The sequence below is a fragment of the Ambystoma mexicanum genome, chromosome 1p (assembly GCF_040938575.1).
Source record: "Ambystoma mexicanum isolate Mex_15411 chromosome 1p, UKY_AmexF1_1, whole genome shotgun sequence".
NCBI classification, from domain to species: domain Eukaryota; kingdom Metazoa; phylum Chordata; class Amphibia; order Caudata; family Ambystomatidae; genus Ambystoma; species Ambystoma mexicanum.
In genome coordinates this window covers 12,550,526-12,567,660 of record NC_090921.1, presented here as the reverse complement: position 1 = coordinate 12,567,660, position 17,135 = coordinate 12,550,526, and the positions used below count along the sequence as shown (strand labels likewise).

General features: G+C 48.0%; 14 non-coding genes across 14 annotated transcripts; all 14 read right to left on the bottom strand.

Annotated features, from left to right (window-relative positions):
- Positions 1-927: 927 nt before the first annotated feature.
- On the bottom strand, positions 928-1,009 carry TRNAL-UAG (transfer RNA leucine (anticodon UAG)). The gene has a single exon. It is a non-coding gene; the product is annotated as a tRNA-Leu (tRNA).
- Positions 1,010-2,153: 1,144 nt separating this feature from the next.
- TRNAL-UAG (transfer RNA leucine (anticodon UAG)) lies at positions 2,154-2,235 on the bottom strand. The gene has a single exon. It is a non-coding gene; the product is annotated as a tRNA-Leu (tRNA).
- A 1,144-nt stretch (positions 2,236-3,379) lies between these two features.
- Positions 3,380-3,461, bottom strand: TRNAL-UAG (transfer RNA leucine (anticodon UAG)). The gene has a single exon. It is a non-coding gene; the product is annotated as a tRNA-Leu (tRNA).
- A 1,144-nt stretch (positions 3,462-4,605) lies between these two features.
- TRNAL-UAG (transfer RNA leucine (anticodon UAG)) lies at positions 4,606-4,687 on the bottom strand. The gene has a single exon. It is a non-coding gene; the product is annotated as a tRNA-Leu (tRNA).
- A 1,144-nt stretch (positions 4,688-5,831) lies between these two features.
- TRNAL-UAG (transfer RNA leucine (anticodon UAG)) lies at positions 5,832-5,913 on the bottom strand. Its single transcript has one exon. It is a non-coding gene; the product is annotated as a tRNA-Leu (tRNA).
- A 1,144-nt stretch (positions 5,914-7,057) lies between these two features.
- On the bottom strand, positions 7,058-7,139 carry TRNAL-UAG (transfer RNA leucine (anticodon UAG)). Its single transcript has one exon. It is a non-coding gene; the product is annotated as a tRNA-Leu (tRNA).
- Positions 7,140-8,283: 1,144 nt separating this feature from the next.
- On the bottom strand, positions 8,284-8,365 carry TRNAL-UAG (transfer RNA leucine (anticodon UAG)). Its single transcript has one exon. It is a non-coding gene; the product is annotated as a tRNA-Leu (tRNA).
- A 1,145-nt stretch (positions 8,366-9,510) lies between these two features.
- TRNAL-UAG (transfer RNA leucine (anticodon UAG)) lies at positions 9,511-9,592 on the bottom strand. The gene has a single exon. It is a non-coding gene; the product is annotated as a tRNA-Leu (tRNA).
- Positions 9,593-10,736: 1,144 nt separating this feature from the next.
- TRNAL-UAG (transfer RNA leucine (anticodon UAG)) lies at positions 10,737-10,818 on the bottom strand. Its single transcript has one exon. It is a non-coding gene; the product is annotated as a tRNA-Leu (tRNA).
- Positions 10,819-11,962: 1,144 nt separating this feature from the next.
- On the bottom strand, positions 11,963-12,044 carry TRNAL-UAG (transfer RNA leucine (anticodon UAG)). Its single transcript has one exon. It is a non-coding gene; the product is annotated as a tRNA-Leu (tRNA).
- A 1,144-nt stretch (positions 12,045-13,188) lies between these two features.
- On the bottom strand, positions 13,189-13,270 carry TRNAL-UAG (transfer RNA leucine (anticodon UAG)). The gene has a single exon. It is a non-coding gene; the product is annotated as a tRNA-Leu (tRNA).
- A 1,144-nt stretch (positions 13,271-14,414) lies between these two features.
- TRNAL-UAG (transfer RNA leucine (anticodon UAG)) lies at positions 14,415-14,496 on the bottom strand. Its single transcript has one exon. It is a non-coding gene; the product is annotated as a tRNA-Leu (tRNA).
- A 1,144-nt stretch (positions 14,497-15,640) lies between these two features.
- On the bottom strand, positions 15,641-15,722 carry TRNAL-UAG (transfer RNA leucine (anticodon UAG)). Its single transcript has one exon. It is a non-coding gene; the product is annotated as a tRNA-Leu (tRNA).
- Positions 15,723-16,866: 1,144 nt separating this feature from the next.
- TRNAL-UAG (transfer RNA leucine (anticodon UAG)) lies at positions 16,867-16,948 on the bottom strand. The gene has a single exon. It is a non-coding gene; the product is annotated as a tRNA-Leu (tRNA).
- Between the last annotated feature and the right edge of the window lie 187 nt (positions 16,949-17,135).

Sequence of the window (17,135 nt, the reverse complement as noted above, 5' to 3'; positions counted from 1 at the left end):
GGTCAATGTCAGCACCCCTCCATCCAGCAGTCCTGAGTTCAATTCCCGGTGAGGGAGGTCAGATCTTTTCTAGGTTTTTTTTGGTTCTAAAAATGTTTGGGAAGCGAAGGTTCAGGAACATTGCCGGTAGGGAGAGTAAGCTCTTTAAAGGCATGCAATGAGATGTGTTTTTCTTTATTTCTGCATATTTCTGTAGCTAGCTGCATTCTTTCAGTCAACATCCCGCCCCATTTAGTGCTCACGTTTTTAAAGAAGTCCACCATTAGCCCGCAGTGTAAGCCTACCCGGGGCCTCCGCCGATGGTCCATGGTGTGTGGGATCCTTACTGGACCAACCCCAGCCGTAACGCAAATCTTAGCTTTGTCTCATTCGACCCCTAACTCGACCCAAGGAGCTACTGCAAACTCTTAGCCTAACACTAGCCCTAAATGAAAGACGCCTATTGTCCTCACATGTGGGATTTTGTTCTCGCTGCTAGTGCATACGAAACTTGGTTCCGACGTGTCCAGGAGTGGGAGAATTACCAGGGACCTTGCAATCTCGTGCCTGGGGGTTTCTAAGCTGGGCATAGGAGCTCCACTGGATGGAGCCAAGTGTCTTGAACTGAGTTTTTGTGATGCAGCAGGAAAAGGCTCTGCAAAAAGGAGCAACTACCAAGGCAAAGAGATGTGCATTCATTAGGGCATCGTGTCGGCAGATTTGTGGCCCTGCCAAGCACGTGTTTATTGACAGGATCGTGAACGCATGTCCGTTTTCAGTGAACAATGATTTATGCTTTACCCTTTTTTGGTGAAAACGCACACGAGTCAGATGTGTGCTTTCAGTCTGGGTGTTCAGAAAAGCAAGAATTCATAAACACATGCCATTCCCTGGCTCCCAATTGTCCTGTCTGTACACGTGGCATGAAGATAAAAAAGAAACAGCTATTGGCAGCGGTGGGATTCGAACCCACGCCTCCAAAGAGACTGGAGCCTAAATCCAGCGCCTTAGACCGCTCGGCCACGCTACCCTGCTGGTACTGAAACGAGAGCCTCTGAGACCTGTATTTTTTTAGGGATTGGCTGGTTTGGCCATTAATTCAAAATCAAAGCAAAGCATGAACTTGGATTGAATTCTAGCACTGGCTGTGCAAAGCCCGAACTGAACAATAAAGCACACTTGTCAGCCTGAAATTGAAATGTCACCTTTCGGGAGTGCTCTGTTCAACAGCAGTCTGGTAGCCTAGTGGTCAATGTCAGCACCCCTCCATCCAGCAGTCTTGAGTTCAATTCCCGGTGAGGGAGGTCAGATCTTTTCTAGGTTTTTTTTGGTTCTAAAAATGTTTGGGAAGCGAAGGTTCAGGAACATTGCCGGTAGGGAGAGTAAGCTCTTTAAAGGCATGCAATGAGATGTGTTTTTCTTTATTTCTGCATATTTCTGTAGCTAGCTGCATTCTTTCAGTCAACATCCCGCCCCATTTAGTGCTCACGTTTTTAAAGAAGTCCACCATTAGCCCGCAGTGTAAGCCTACCCGGGGCCTCCGCCGATGGTCCATGGTGTGTGGGATCCTTACTGGACCAACCCCAGCCGTAACGCAAATCTTAGCTTTGTCTCATTCGACCCCTAACTCGACCCAAGGAGCTACTGCAAACTCTTAGCCTAACACTAGCCCTAAATGAAAGACGCCTATTGTCCTCACATGTGGGATTTTGTTCTCGCTGCTAGTGCATACGAAACTTGGTTCCGACGTGTCCAGGAGTGGGAGAATTACCAGGGACCTTGCAATCTCGTGCCTGGGGGTTTCTAAGCTGGGCATAGGAGCTCCACTGGATGGAGCCAAGTGTCTTGAACTGAGTTTTTGTGATGCAGCAGGAAAAGGCGCTGCAAAAAGGAGCAACTACCAAGGCAAAGAGATGTGCATTCATTAGGGCATCGTGTCGGCAGATTTGTGGCCCTGCCAAGCACGTGTTTATTGACAGGATCGTGAACGCATGTCCGTTTTCAGTGAACAGTGATTTATGCTTTACCCTTTTTTGGTGAAAACGCACACGAGTCAGATGTGTGCTTTCAGTCTGGGTGTTCAGAAAAGCAAGAATTCATAAACACATGCCATTCCCTGGCTCCCAATTGTCCTGTCTGTACACGTGGCATGAAGATAAAAAAGAAACAGCTATTGGCAGCGGTGGGATTCGAACCCACGCCTCCAAAGAGACTGGAGCCTAAATCCAGCGCCTTAGACCGCTCGGCCACGCTACCCTGCTGGTACTGAAACGAGAGCCTCTGAGACCTGTATTTTTTTAGGGATTGGCTGGTTTGGCCATTAATTCAAAATCAAAGCAAAGCATGAACTTGGATTGAATTCTAGCACTGGCTGTGCAAAGCCCGAACTGAACAATAAAGCACACTTGTCAGCCTGAAATTGAAATGTCACCTTTCGGGAGTGCTCTGTTCAACAGCAGTCTGGTAGCCTAGTGGTCAATGTCAGCACCCCTCCATCCAGCAGTCTTGAGTTCAATTCCCGGTGAGGGAGGTCAGATCTTTTCTAGGTTTTTTTTGGTTCTAAAAATGTTTGGGAAGCGAAGGTTCAGGAACATTGCCGGTAGGGAGAGTAAGCTCTTTAAAGGCATGCAATGAGATGTGTTTTTCTTTATTTCTGCATATTTCTGTAGCTAGCTGCATTCTTTCAGTCAACATCCCGCCCCATTTAGTGCTCACGTTTTTAAAGAAGTCCACCATTAGCCCGCAGTGTAAGCCTACCCGGGGCCTCCGCCGATGGTCCATGGTGTGTGGGATCCTTACTGGACCAACCCCAGCCGTAACGCAAATCTTAGCTTTGTCTCATTCGACCCCTAACTCGACCCAAGGAGCTACTGCAAACTCTTAGCCTAACACTAGCCCTAAATGAAAGACGCCTATTGTCCTCACATGTGGGATTTTGTTCTCGCTGCTAGTGCATACGAAACTTGGTTCCGACGTGTCCAGGAGTGGGAGAATTACCAGGGACCTTGCAATCTCGTGCCTGGGGGTTTCTAAGCTGGGCATAGGAGCTCCACTGGATGGAGCCAAGTGTCTTGAACTGAGTTTTTGTGATGCAGCAGGAAAAGGCGCTGCAAAAAGGAGCAACTACCAAGGCAAAGAGATGTGCATTCATTAGGGCATCGTGTCGGCAGATTTGTGGCCCTGCCAAGCACGTGTTTATTGACAGGATCGTGAACGCATGTCCGTTTTCAGTGAACAGTGATTTATGCTTTACCCTTTTTTGGTGAAAACGCACACGAGTCAGATGTGTGCTTTCAGTCTGGGTGTTCAGAAAAGCAAGAATTCATAAACACATGCCATTCCCTGGCTCCCAATTGTCCTGTCTGTACACGTGGCATGAAGATAAAAAAGAAACAGCTATTGGCAGCGGTGGGATTCGAACCCACGCCTCCAAAGAGACTGGAGCCTAAATCCAGCGCCTTAGACCGCTCGGCCACGCTACCCTGCTGGTACTGAAACGAGAGCCTCTGAGACCTGTATTTTTTTAGGGATTGGCTGGTTTGGCCATTAATTCAAAATCAAAGCAAAGCATGAACTTGGATTGAATTCTAGCACTGGCTGTGCAAAGCCCGAACTGAACAATAAAGCACACTTGTCAGCCTGAAATTGAAATGTCACCTTTCGGGAGTGCTCTGTTCAACAGCAGTCTGGTAGCCTAGTGGTCAATGTCAGCACCCCTCCATCCAGCAGTCTTGAGTTCAATTCCCGGTGAGGGAGGTCAGATCTTTTCTAGGTTTTTTTTGGTTCTAAAAATGTTTGGGAAGCGAAGGTTCAGGAACATTGCCGGTAGGGAGAGTAAGCTCTTTAAAGGCATGCAATGAGATGTGTTTTTCTTTATTTCTGCATATTTCTGTAGCTAGCTGCATTCTTTCAGTCAACATCCCGCCCCATTTAGTGCTCACGTTTTTAAAGAAGTCCACCATTAGCCCGCAGTGTAAGCCTACCCGGGGCCTCCGCCGATGGTCCATGGTGTGTGGGATCCTTACTGGACCAACCCCAGCCGTAACGCAAATCTTAGCTTTGTCTCATTCGACCCCTAACTCGACCCAAGGAGCTACTGCAAACTCTTAGCCTAACACTAGCCCTAAATGAAAGACGCCTATTGTCCTCACATGTGGGATTTTGTTCTCGCTGCTAGTGCATACGAAACTTGGTTCCGACGTGTCCAGGAGTGGGAGAATTACCAGGGACCTTGCAATCTCGTGCCTGGGGGTTTCTAAGCTGGGCATAGGAGCTCCACTGGATGGAGCCAAGTGTCTTGAACTGAGTTTTTGTGATGCAGCAGGAAAAGGCGCTGCAAAAAGGAGCAACTACCAAGGCAAAGAGATGTGCATTCATTAGGGCATCGTGTCGGCAGATTTGTGGCCCTGCCAAGCACGTGTTTATTGACAGGATCGTGAACGCATGTCCGTTTTCAGTGAACAGTGATTTATGCTTTACCCTTTTTTGGTGAAAACGCACACGAGTCAGATGTGTGCTTTCAGTCTGGGTGTTCAGAAAAGCAAGAATTCATAAACACATGCCATTCCCTGGCTCCCAATTGTCCTGTCTGTACACGTGGCATGAAGATAAAAAAGAAACAGCTATTGGCAGCGGTGGGATTCGAACCCACGCCTCCAAAGAGACTGGAGCCTAAATCCAGCGCCTTAGACCGCTCGGCCACGCTACCCTGCTGGTACTGAAACGAGAGCCTCTGAGACCTGTATTTTTTTAGGGATTGGCTGGTTTGGCCATTAATTCAAAATCAAAGCAAAGCATGAACTTGGATTGAATTCTAGCACTGGCTGTGCAAAGCCCGAACTGAACAATAAAGCACACTTGTCAGCCTGAAATTGAAATGTCACCTTTCGGGAGTGCTCTGTTCGACAGCAGTCTGGTAGCCTAGTGGTCAATGTCAGCACCCCTCCATCCAGCAGTCCTGAGTTCAATTCCCGGTGAGGGAGGTCAGATCTTTTCTAGGTTTTTTTTGGTTCTAAAAATGTTTGGGAAGCGAAGGTTCAGGAACATTGCCGGTAGGGAGAGTAAGCTCTTTAAAGGCATGCAATGAGATGTGTTTTTCTTTATTTCTGCATATTTCTGTAGCTAGCTGCATTCTTTCAGTCAACATCCCGCCCCATTTAGTGCTCACGTTTTTAAAGAAGTCCACCATTAGCCCGCAGTGTAAGCCTACCCGGGGCCTCCGCCGATGGTCCATGGTGTGTGGGATCCTTACTGGACCAACCCCAGCCGTAACGCAAATCTTAGCTTTGTCTCATTCGACCCCTAACTCGACCCAAGGAGCTACTGCAAACTCTTAGCCTAACACTAGCCCTAAATGAAAGACGCCTATTGTCCTCACATGTGGGATTTTGTTCTCGCTGCTAGTGCATACGAAACTTGGTTCCGACGTGTCCAGGAGTGGGAGAATTACCAGGGACCTTGCAATCTCGTGCCTGGGGGTTTCTAAGCTGGGCATAGGAGCTCCACTGGATGGAGCCAAGTGTCTTGAACTGAGTTTTTGTGATGCAGCAGGAAAAGGCTCTGCAAAAAGGAGCAACTACCAAGGCAAAGAGATGTGCATTCATTAGGGCATCGTGTCGGCAGATTTGTGGCCCTGCCAAGCACGTGTTTATTGACAGGATCGTGAACGCATGTCCGTTTTCAGTGAACAGTGATTTATGCTTTACCCTTTTTTGGTGAAAACGCACACGAGTCAGATGTGTGCTTTCAGTCTGGGTGTTCAGAAAAGCAAGAATTCATAAACACATGCCATTCCCTGGCTCCCAATTGTCCTGTCTGTACACGTGGCATGAAGATAAAAAAGAAACAGCTATTGGCAGCGGTGGGATTCGAACCCACGCCTCCAAAGAGACTGGAGCCTAAATCCAGCGCCTTAGACCGCTCGGCCACGCTACCCTGCTGGTACTGAAACGAGAGCCTCTGAGACCTGTATTTTTTTAGGGATTGGCTGGTTTGGCCATTAATTCAAAATCAAAGCAAAGCATGAACTTGGATTGAATTCTAGCACTGGCTGTGCAAAGCCCGAACTGAACAATAAAGCACACTTGTCAGCCTGAAATTGAAATGTCACCTTTCGGGAGTGCTCTGTTCAACAGCAGTCTGGTAGCCTAGTGGTCAATGTCAGCACCCCTCCATCCAGCAGTCTTGAGTTCAATTCCCGGTGAGGGAGGTCAGATCTTTTCTAGGTTTTTTTTGGTTCTAAAAATGTTTGGGAAGCGAAGGTTCAGGAACATTGCCGGTAGGGAGAGTAAGCTCTTTAAAGGCATGCAATGAGATGTGTTTTTCTTTATTTCTGCATATTTCTGTAGCTAGCTGCATTCTTTCAGTCAACATCCCGCCCCATTTAGTGCTCACGTTTTTAAAGAAGTCCACCATTAGCCCGCAGTGTAAGCCTACCCGGGGCCTCCGCCGATGGTCCATGGTGTGTGGGATCCTTACTGGACCAACCCCAGCCGTAACGCAAATCTTAGCTTTGTCTCATTCGACCCCTAACTCGACCCAAGGAGCTACTGCAAACTCTTAGCCTAACACTAGCCCTAAATGAAAGACGCCTATTGTCCTCACATGTGGGATTTTGTTCTCGCTGCTAGTGCATACGAAACTTGGTTCCGACGTGTCCAGGAGTGGGAGAATTACCAGGGACCTTGCAATCTCGTGCCTGGGGGTTTCTAAGCTGGGCATAGGAGCTCCACTGGATGGAGCCAAGTGTCTTGAACTGAGTTTTTGTGATGCAGCAGGAAAAGGCGCTGCAAAAAGGAGCAACTACCAAGGCAAAGAGATGTGCATTCATTAGGGCATCGTGTCGGCAGATTTGTGGCCCTGCCAAGCACGTGTTTATTGACAGGATCGTGAACGCATGTCCGTTTTCAGTGAACAGTGATTTATGCTTTACCCTTTTTTGGTGAAAACGCACACGAGTCAGATGTGTGCTTTCAGTCTGGGTGTTCAGAAAAGCAAGAATTCATAAACACATGCCATTCCCTGGCTCCCAATTGTCCTGTCTGTACACGTGGCATGAAGATAAAAAAGAAACAGCTATTGGCAGCGGTGGGATTCGAACCCACGCCTCCAAAGAGACTGGAGCCTAAATCCAGCGCCTTAGACCGCTCGGCCACGCTACCCTGCTGGTACTGAAACGAGAGCCTCTGAGACCTGTATTTTTTTAGGGATTGGCTGGTTTGGCCATTAATTCAAAATCAAAGCAAAGCATGAACTTGGATTGAATTCTAGCACTGGCTGTGCAAAGCCCGAACTGAACAATAAAGCACACTTGTCAGCCTGAAATTGAAATGTCACCTTTCGGGAGTGCTCTGTTCGACAGCAGTCTGGTAGCCTAGTGGTCAATGTCAGCACCCCTCCATCCAGCAGTCCTGAGTTCAATTCCCGGTGAGGGAGGTCAGATCTTTTCTAGGTTTTTTTTGGTTCTAAAAATGTTTGGGAAGCGAAGGTTCAGGAACATTGCCGGTAGGGAGAGTAAGCTCTTTAAAGGCATGCAATGAGATGTGTTTTTCTTTATTTCTGCATATTTCTGTAGCTAGCTGCATTCTTTCAGTCAACATCCCGCCCCATTTAGTGCTCACGTTTTTAAAGAAGTCCACCATTAGCCCGCAGTGTAAGCCTACCCGGGGCCTCCGCCGATGGTCCATGGTGTGTGGGATCCTTACTGGACCAACCCCAGCCGTAACGCAAATCTTAGCTTTGTCTCATTCGACCCCTAACTCGACCCAAGGAGCTACTGCAAACTCTTAGCCTAACACTAGCCCTAAATGAAAGACGCCTATTGTCCTCACATGTGGGATTTTGTTCTCGCTGCTAGTGCATACGAAACTTGGTTCCGACGTGTCCAGGAGTGGGAGAATTACCAGGGACCTTGCAATCTCGTGCCTGGGGGTTTCTAAGCTGGGCATAGGAGCTCCACTGGATGGAGCCAAGTGTCTTGAACTGAGTTTTTGTGATGCAGCAGGAAAAGGCTCTGCAAAAAGGAGCAACTACCAAGGCAAAGAGATGTGCATTCATTAGGGCATCGTGTCGGCAGATTTGTGGCCCTGCCAAGCACGTGTTTATTGACAGGATCGTGAACGCATGTCCGTTTTCAGTGAACAGTGATTTATGCTTTACCCTTTTTTGGTGAAAACGCACACGAGTCAGATGTGTGCTTTCAGTCTGGGTGTTCAGAAAAGCAAGAATTCATAAACACATGCCATTCCCTGGCTCCCAATTGTCCTGTCTGTACACGTGGCATGAAGATAAAAAAGAAACAGCTATTGGCAGCGGTGGGATTCGAACCCACGCCTCCAAAGAGACTGGAGCCTAAATCCAGCGCCTTAGACCGCTCGGCCACGCTACCCTGCTGGTACTGAAACGAGAGCCTCTGAGACCTGTATTTTTTTAGGGATTGGCTGGTTTGGCCATTAATTCAAAATCAAAGCAAAGCATGAACTTGGATTGAATTCTAGCACTGGCTGTGCAAAGCCCGAACTGAACAATAAAGCACACTTGTCAGCCTGAAATTGAAATGTCACCTTTCGGGAGTGCTCTGTTCAACAGCAGTCTGGTAGCCTAGTGGTCAATGTCAGCACCCCTCCATCCAGCAGTCTTGAGTTCAATTCCCGGTGAGGGAGGTCAGATCTTTTCTAGGTTTTTTTTGGTTCTAAAAATGTTTGGGAAGCGAAGGTTCAGGAACATTGCCGGTAGGGAGAGTAAGCTCTTTAAAGGCATGCAATGAGATGTGTTTTTCTTTATTTCTGCATATTTCTGTAGCTAGCTGCATTCTTTCAGTCAACATCCCGCCCCATTTAGTGCTCACGTTTTTAAAGAAGTCCACCATTAGCCCGCAGTGTAAGCCTACCCGGGGCCTCCGCCGATGGTCCATGGTGTGTGGGATCCTTTTCTGGACCAACCCCAGCCGTAACGCAAATCTTAGCTTTGTCTCATTCGACCCCTAACTCGACCCAAGGAGCTACTGCAAACTCTTAGCCTAACACTAGCCCTAAATGAAAGACGCCTATTGTCCTCACATGTGGGATTTTGTTCTCGCTGCTAGTGCATACGAAACTTGGTTCCGACGTGTCCAGGAGTGGGAGAATTACCAGGGACCTTGCAATCTCGTGCCTGGGGGTTTCTAAGCTGGGCATAGGAGCTCCACTGGATGGAGCCAAGTGTCTTGAACTGAGTTTTTGTGATGCAGCAGGAAAAGGCGCTGCAAAAAGGAGCAACTACCAAGGCAAAGAGATGTGCATTCATTAGGGCATCGTGTCGGCAGATTTGTGGCCCTGCCAAGCACGTGTTTATTGACAGGATCGTGAACGCATGTCCGTTTTCAGTGAACAGTGATTTATGCTTTACCCTTTTTTGGTGAAAACGCACACGAGTCAGATGTGTGCTTTCAGTCTGGGTGTTCAGAAAAGCAAGAATTCATAAACACATGCCATTCCCTGGCTCCCAATTGTCCTGTCTGTACACGTGGCATGAAGATAAAAAAGAAACAGCTATTGGCAGCGGTGGGATTCGAACCCACGCCTCCAAAGAGACTGGAGCCTAAATCCAGCGCCTTAGACCGCTCGGCCACGCTACCCTGCTGGTACTGAAACGAGAGCCTCTGAGACCTGTATTTTTTTAGGGATTGGCTGGTTTGGCCATTAATTCAAAATCAAAGCAAAGCATGAACTTGGATTGAATTCTAGCACTGGCTGTGCAAAGCCCGAACTGAACAATAAAGCACACTTGTCAGCCTGAAATTGAAATGTCACCTTTCGGGAGTGCTCTGTTCAACAGCAGTCTGGTAGCCTAGTGGTCAATGTCAGCACCCCTCCATCCAGCAGTCTTGAGTTCAATTCCCGGTGAGGGAGGTCAGATCTTTTCTAGGTTTTTTTTGGTTCTAAAAATGTTTGGGAAGCGAAGGTTCAGGAACATTGCCGGTAGGGAGAGTAAGCTCTTTAAAGGCATGCAATGAGATGTGTTTTTCTTTATTTCTGCATATTTCTGTAGCTAGCTGCATTCTTTCAGTCAACATCCCGCCCCATTTAGTGCTCACGTTTTTAAAGAAGTCCACCATTAGCCCGCAGTGTAAGCCTACCCGGGGCCTCCGCCGATGGTCCATGGTGTGTGGGATCCTTACTGGACCAACCCCAGCCGTAACGCAAATCTTAGCTTTGTCTCATTCGACCCCTAACTCGACCCAAGGAGCTACTGCAAACTCTTAGCCTAACACTAGCCCTAAATGAAAGACGCCTATTGTCCTCACATGTGGGATTTTGTTCTCGCTGCTAGTGCATACGAAACTTGGTTCCGACGTGTCCAGGAGTGGGAGAATTACCAGGGACCTTGCAATCTCGTGCCTGGGGGTTTCTAAGCTGGGCATAGGAGCTCCACTGGATGGAGCCAAGTGTCTTGAACTGAGTTTTTGTGATGCAGCAGGAAAAGGCGCTGCAAAAAGGAGCAACTACCAAGGCAAAGAGATGTGCATTCATTAGGGCATCGTGTCGGCAGATTTGTGGCCCTGCCAAGCACGTGTTTATTGACAGGATCGTGAACGCATGTCCGTTTTCAGTGAACAGTGATTTATGCTTTACCCTTTTTTGGTGAAAACGCACACGAGTCAGATGTGTGCTTTCAGTCTGGGTGTTCAGAAAAGCAAGAATTCATAAACACATGCCATTCCCTGGCTCCCAATTGTCCTGTCTGTACACGTGGCATGAAGATAAAAAAGAAACAGCTATTGGCAGCGGTGGGATTCGAACCCACGCCTCCAAAGAGACTGGAGCCTAAATCCAGCGCCTTAGACCGCTCGGCCACGCTACCCTGCTGGTACTGAAACGAGAGCCTCTGAGACCTGTATTTTTTTAGGGATTGGCTGGTTTGGCCATTAATTCAAAATCAAAGCAAAGCATGAACTTGGATTGAATTCTAGCACTGGCTGTGCAAAGCCCGAACTGAACAATAAAGCACACTTGTCAGCCTGAAATTGAAATGTCACCTTTCGGGAGTGCTCTGTTCGACAGCAGTCTGGTAGCCTAGTGGTCAATGTCAGCACCCCTCCATCCAGCAGTCCTGAGTTCAATTCCCGGTGAGGGAGGTCAGATCTTTTCTAGGTTTTTTTTGGTTCTAAAAATGTTTGGGAAGCGAAGGTTCAGGAACATTGCCGGTAGGGAGAGTAAGCTCTTTAAAGGCATGCAATGAGATGTGTTTTTCTTTATTTCTGCATATTTCTGTAGCTAGCTGCATTCTTTCAGTCAACATCCCGCCCCATTTAGTGCTCACGTTTTTAAAGAAGTCCACCATTAGCCCGCAGTGTAAGCCTACCCGGGGCCTCCGCCGATGGTCCATGGTGTGTGGGATCCTTACTGGACCAACCCCAGCCGTAACGCAAATCTTAGCTTTGTCTCATTCGACCCCTAACTCGACCCAAGGAGCTACTGCAAACTCTTAGCCTAACACTAGCCCTAAATGAAAGACGCCTATTGTCCTCACATGTGGGATTTTGTTCTCGCTGCTAGTGCATACGAAACTTGGTTCCGACGTGTCCAGGAGTGGGAGAATTACCAGGGACCTTGCAATCTCGTGCCTGGGGGTTTCTAAGCTGGGCATAGGAGCTCCACTGGATGGAGCCAAGTGTCTTGAACTGAGTTTTTGTGATGCAGCAGGAAAAGGCTCTGCAAAAAGGAGCAACTACCAAGGCAAAGAGATGTGCATTCATTAGGGCATCGTGTCGGCAGATTTGTGGCCCTGCCAAGCACGTGTTTATTGACAGGATCGTGAACGCATGTCCGTTTTCAGTGAACAGTGATTTATGCTTTACCCTTTTTTGGTGAAAACGCACACGAGTCAGATGTGTGCTTTCAGTCTGGGTGTTCAGAAAAGCAAGAATTCATAAACACATGCCATTCCCTGGCTCCCAATTGTCCTGTCTGTACACGTGGCATGAAGATAAAAAAGAAACAGCTATTGGCAGCGGTGGGATTCGAACCCACGCCTCCAAAGAGACTGGAGCCTAAATCCAGCGCCTTAGACCGCTCGGCCACGCTACCCTGCTGGTACTGAAACGAGAGCCTCTGAGACCTGTATTTTTTTAGGGATTGGCTGGTTTGGCCATTAATTCAAAATCAAAGCAAAGCATGAACTTGGATTGAATTCTAGCACTGGCTGTGCAAAGCCCGAACTGAACAATAAAGCACACTTGTCAGCCTGAAATTGAAATGTCACCTTTCGGGAGTGCTCTGTTCGACAGCAGTCTGGTAGCCTAGTGGTCAATGTCAGCACCCCTCCATCCAGCAGTCCTGAGTTCAATTCCCGGTGAGGGAGGTCAGATCTTTTCTAGGTTTTTTTTGGTTCTAAAAATGTTTGGGAAGCGAAGGTTCAGGAACATTGCCGGTAGGGAGAGTAAGCTCTTTAAAGGCATGCAATGAGATGTGTTTTTCTTTATTTCTGCATATTTCTGTAGCTAGCTGCATTCTTTCAGTCAACATCCCGCCCCATTTAGTGCTCACGTTTTTAAAGAAGTCCACCATTAGCCCGCAGTGTAAGCCTACCCGGGGCCTCCGCCGATGGTCCATGGTGTGTGGGATCCTTACTGGACCAACCCCAGCCGTAACGCAAATCTTAGCTTTGTCTCATTCGACCCCTAACTCGACCCAAGGAGCTACTGCAAACTCTTAGCCTAACACTAGCCCTAAATGAAAGACGCCTATTGTCCTCACATGTGGGATTTTGTTCTCGCTGCTAGTGCATACGAAACTTGGTTCCGACGTGTCCAGGAGTGGGAGAATTACCAGGGACCTTGCAATCTCGTGCCTGGGGGTTTCTAAGCTGGGCATAGGAGCTCCACTGGATGGAGCCAAGTGTCTTGAACTGAGTTTTTGTGATGCAGCAGGAAAAGGCGCTGCAAAAAGGAGCAACTACCAAGGCAAAGAGATGTGCATTCATTAGGGCATCGTGTCGGCAGATTTGTGGCCCTGCCAAGCACGTGTTTATTGACAGGATCGTGAACGCATGTCCGTTTTCAGTGAACAGTGATTTATGCTTTACCCTTTTTTGGTGAAAACGCACACGAGTCAGATGTGTGCTTTCAGTCTGGGTGTTCAGAAAAGCAAGAATTCATAAACACATGCCATTCCCTGGCTCCCAATTGTCCTGTCTGTACACGTGGCATGAAGATAAAAAAGAAACAGCTATTGGCAGCGGTGGGATTCGAACCCACGCCTCCAAAGAGACTGGAGCCTAAATCCAGCGCCTTAGACCGCTCGGCCACGCTACCCTGCTGGTACTGAAACGAGAGCCTCTGAGACCTGTATTTTTTTAGGGATTGGCTGGTTTGGCCATTAATTCAAAATCAAAGCAAAGCATGAACTTGGATTGAATTCTAGCACTGGCTGTGCAAAGCCCGAACTGAACAATAAAGCACACTTGTCAGCCTGAAATTGAAATGTCACCTTTCGGGAGTGCTCTGTTCAACAGCAGTCTGGTAGCCTAGTGGTCAATGTCAGCACCCCTCCATCCAGCAGTCTTGAGTTCAATTCCCGGTGAGGGAGGTCAGATCTTTTCTAGGTTTTTTTTGGTTCTAAAAATGTTTGGGAAGCGAAGGTTCAGGAACATTGCCGGTAGGGAGAGTAAGCTCTTTAAAGGCATGCAATGAGATGTGTTTTTCTTTATTTCTGCATATTTCTGTAGCTAGCTGCATTCTTTCAGTCAACATCCCGCCCCATTTAGTGCTCACGTTTTTAAAGAAGTCCACCATTAGCCCGCAGTGTAAGCCTACCCGGGGCCTCCGCCGATGGTCCATGGTGTGTGGGATCCTTACTGGACCAACCCCAGCCGTAACGCAAATCTTAGCTTTGTCTCATTCGACCCCTAACTCGACCCAAGGAGCTACTGCAAACTCTTAGCCTAACACTAGCCCTAAATGAAAGACGCCTATTGTCCTCACATGTGGGATTTTGTTCTCGCTGCTAGTGCATACGAAACTTGGTTCCGACGTGTCCAGGAGTGGGAGAATTACCAGGGACCTTGCAATCTCGTGCCTGGGGGTTTCTAAGCTGGGCATAGGAGCTCCACTGGATGGAGCCAAGTGTCTTGAACTGAGTTTTTGTGATGCAGCAGGAAAAGGCGCTGCAAAAAGGAGCAACTACCAAGGCAAAGAGATGTGCATTCATTAGGGCATCGTGTCGGCAGATTTGTGGCCCTGCCAAGCACGTGTTTATTGACAGGATCGTGAACGCATGTCCGTTTTCAGTGAACAGTGATTTATGCTTTACCCTTTTTTGGTGAAAACGCACACGAGTCAGATGTGTGCTTTCAGTCTGGGTGTTCAGAAAAGCAAGAATTCATAAACACATGCCATTCCCTGGCTCCCAATTGTCCTGTCTGTACACGTGGCATGAAGATAAAAAAGAAACAGCTATTGGCAGCGGTGGGATTCGAACCCACGCCTCCAAAGAGACTGGAGCCTAAATCCAGCGCCTTAGACCGCTCGGCCACGCTACCCTGCTGGTACTGAAACGAGAGCCTCTGAGACCTGTATTTTTTTAGGGATTGGCTGGTTTGGCCATTAATTCAAAATCAAAGCAAAGCATGAACTTGGATTGAATTCTAGCACTGGCTGTGCAAAGCCCGAACTGAACAATAAAGCACACTTGTCAGCCTGAAATTGAAATGTCACCTTTCGGGAGTGCTCTGTTCAACAGCAGTCTGGTAGCCTAGTGGTCAATGTCAGCACCCCTCCATCCAGCAGTCTTGAGTTCAATTCCCGGTGAGGGAGGTCAGATCTTTTCTAGGTTTTTTTTGGTTCTAAAAATGTTTGGGAAGCGAAGGTTCAGGAACATTGCCGGTAGGGAGAGTAAGCTCTTTAAAGGCATGCAATGAGATGTGTTTTTCTTTATTTCTGCATATTTCTGTAGCTAGCTGCATTCTTTCAGTCAACATCCCGCCCCATTTAGTGCTCACGTTTTTAAAGAAGTCCACCATTAGCCCGCAGTGTAAGCCTACCCGGGGCCTCCGCCGATGGTCCATGGTGTGTGGGATCCTTACTGGACCAACCCCAGCCGTAACGCAAATCTTAGCTTTGTCTCATTCGACCCCTAACTCGACCCAAGGAGCTACTGCAAACTCTTAGCCTAACACTAGCCCTAAATGAAAGACGCCTATTGTCCTCACATGTGGGATTTTGTTCTCGCTGCTAGTGCATACGAAACTTGGTTCCGACGTGTCCAGGAGTGGGAGAATTACCAGGGACCTTGCAATCTCGTGCCTGGGGGTTTCTAAGCTGGGCATAGGAGCTCCACTGGATGGAGCCAAGTGTCTTGAACTGAGTTTTTGTGATGCAGCAGGAAAAGGCGCTGCAAAAAGGAGCAACTACCAAGGCAAAGAGATGTGCATTCATTAGGGCATCGTGTCGGCAGATTTGTGGCCCTGCCAAGCACGTGTTTATTGACAGGATCGTGAACGCATGTCCGTTTTCAGTGAACAGTGATTTATGCTTTACCCTTTTTTGGTGAAAACGCACACGAGTCAGATGTGTGCTTTCAGTCTGGGTGTTCAGAAAAGCAAGAATTCATAAACACATGCCATTCCCTGGCTCCCAATTGTCCTGTCTGTACACGTGGCATGAAGATAAAAAAGAAACAGCTATTGGCAGCGGTGGGATTCGAACCCACGCCTCCAAAGAGACTGGAGCCTAAATCCAGCGCCTTAGACCGCTCGGCCACGCTACCCTGCTGGTACTGAAACGAGAGCCTCTGAGACCTGTATTTTTTTAGGGATTGGCTGGTTTGGCCATTAATTCAAAATCAAAGCAAAGCATGAACTTGGATTGAATTCTAGCACTGGCTGTGCAAAGCCCGAACTGAACAATAAAGCACACTTGTCAGCCTGAAATTGAAATGTCACCTTTCGGGAGTGCTCTGTTCAACAGCAGTCTGGTAGCCTAGTGGTCAATGTCAGCACCCCTCCATCCAGCAGTCTTGAGTTCAATTCCCGGTGAGGGAGGTCAGATCTTTTCTAGGTTTTTTTTGGTTCTAAAAATGTTTGGGAAGCGAAGGTTCAGGAACATTGCCGGTAGGGAGAGTAAGCTCTTTAAAGGCATGCAATGAGATGTGTTTTTCTTTATTTCTGCATATTTCTGTAGCTAGCTGCATTCTTTCAGTCAACATCCCGCCCCATTTAGTGCTCACGTTTTTAAAGAAGTCCACCATTAGCCCGCAGTGTAAGCCTACCCGGGGCCTCCGCCGATGGTCCATGGTGTGTGGGATCCTTACTGGACCAACCCCAGCCGTAACGCAAATCTTAGCTTTGTCTCATTCGACCCCTAACTCGACCCAAGGAGCTACTGCAAACTCTTAGCCTAACACTAGCCCTAAATGAAAGACGCCTATTGTCCTCACATGTGGGATTTTGTTCTCGCTGCTAGTGCATACGAAACTTGGTTCCGACGTGTCCAGGAGTGGGAGAATTACCAGGGACCTTGCAATCTCGTGCCTGGGGGTTTCTAAGCTGGGCATAGGAGCTCCACTGGATGGAGCCAAGTGTCTTGAACTGAGTTTTTGTGATGCAGCAGGAAAAGGCGCTGCAAAAAGGAGCAACTACCAAGGCAAAGAGATGTGCATTCATTAGGGCATCGTGTCGGCAGATTTGTGGCCCTGCCAAGCACGTGTTTATTGACAGGATCGTGAACGCATGTCCGTTTTCAGTGAACAGTGATTTATGCTTTACCCTTTTTTGGTGAAAACGCACACGAGTCAGATGTGTGCTTTCAGTCTGGGTGTTCAGAAAAGCAAGAATTCATAAACACATGCCATTCCCTGGCTCCCAATTGTCCTGTCTGTACACGTGGCATGAAGATAAAAAAGAAACAGCTATTGGCAGCGGTGGGATTCGAACCCACGCCTCCAAAGAGACTGGAGCCTAAATCCAGCGCCTTAGACCGCTCGGCCACGCTACCCTGCTGGTACTGAAACGAGAGCCTCTGAGACCTGTATTTTTTTAGGGATTGGCTGGTTTGGCCATTAATTCAAAATCAAAGCAAAGCATGAACTTGGATTGAATTCTAGCACTGGCTGTGCAAAGCCCGAACTGAACAATAAAGCACACTTGTCAGCCTGAAATTGAAATGTCACCTTTCGGGAGTG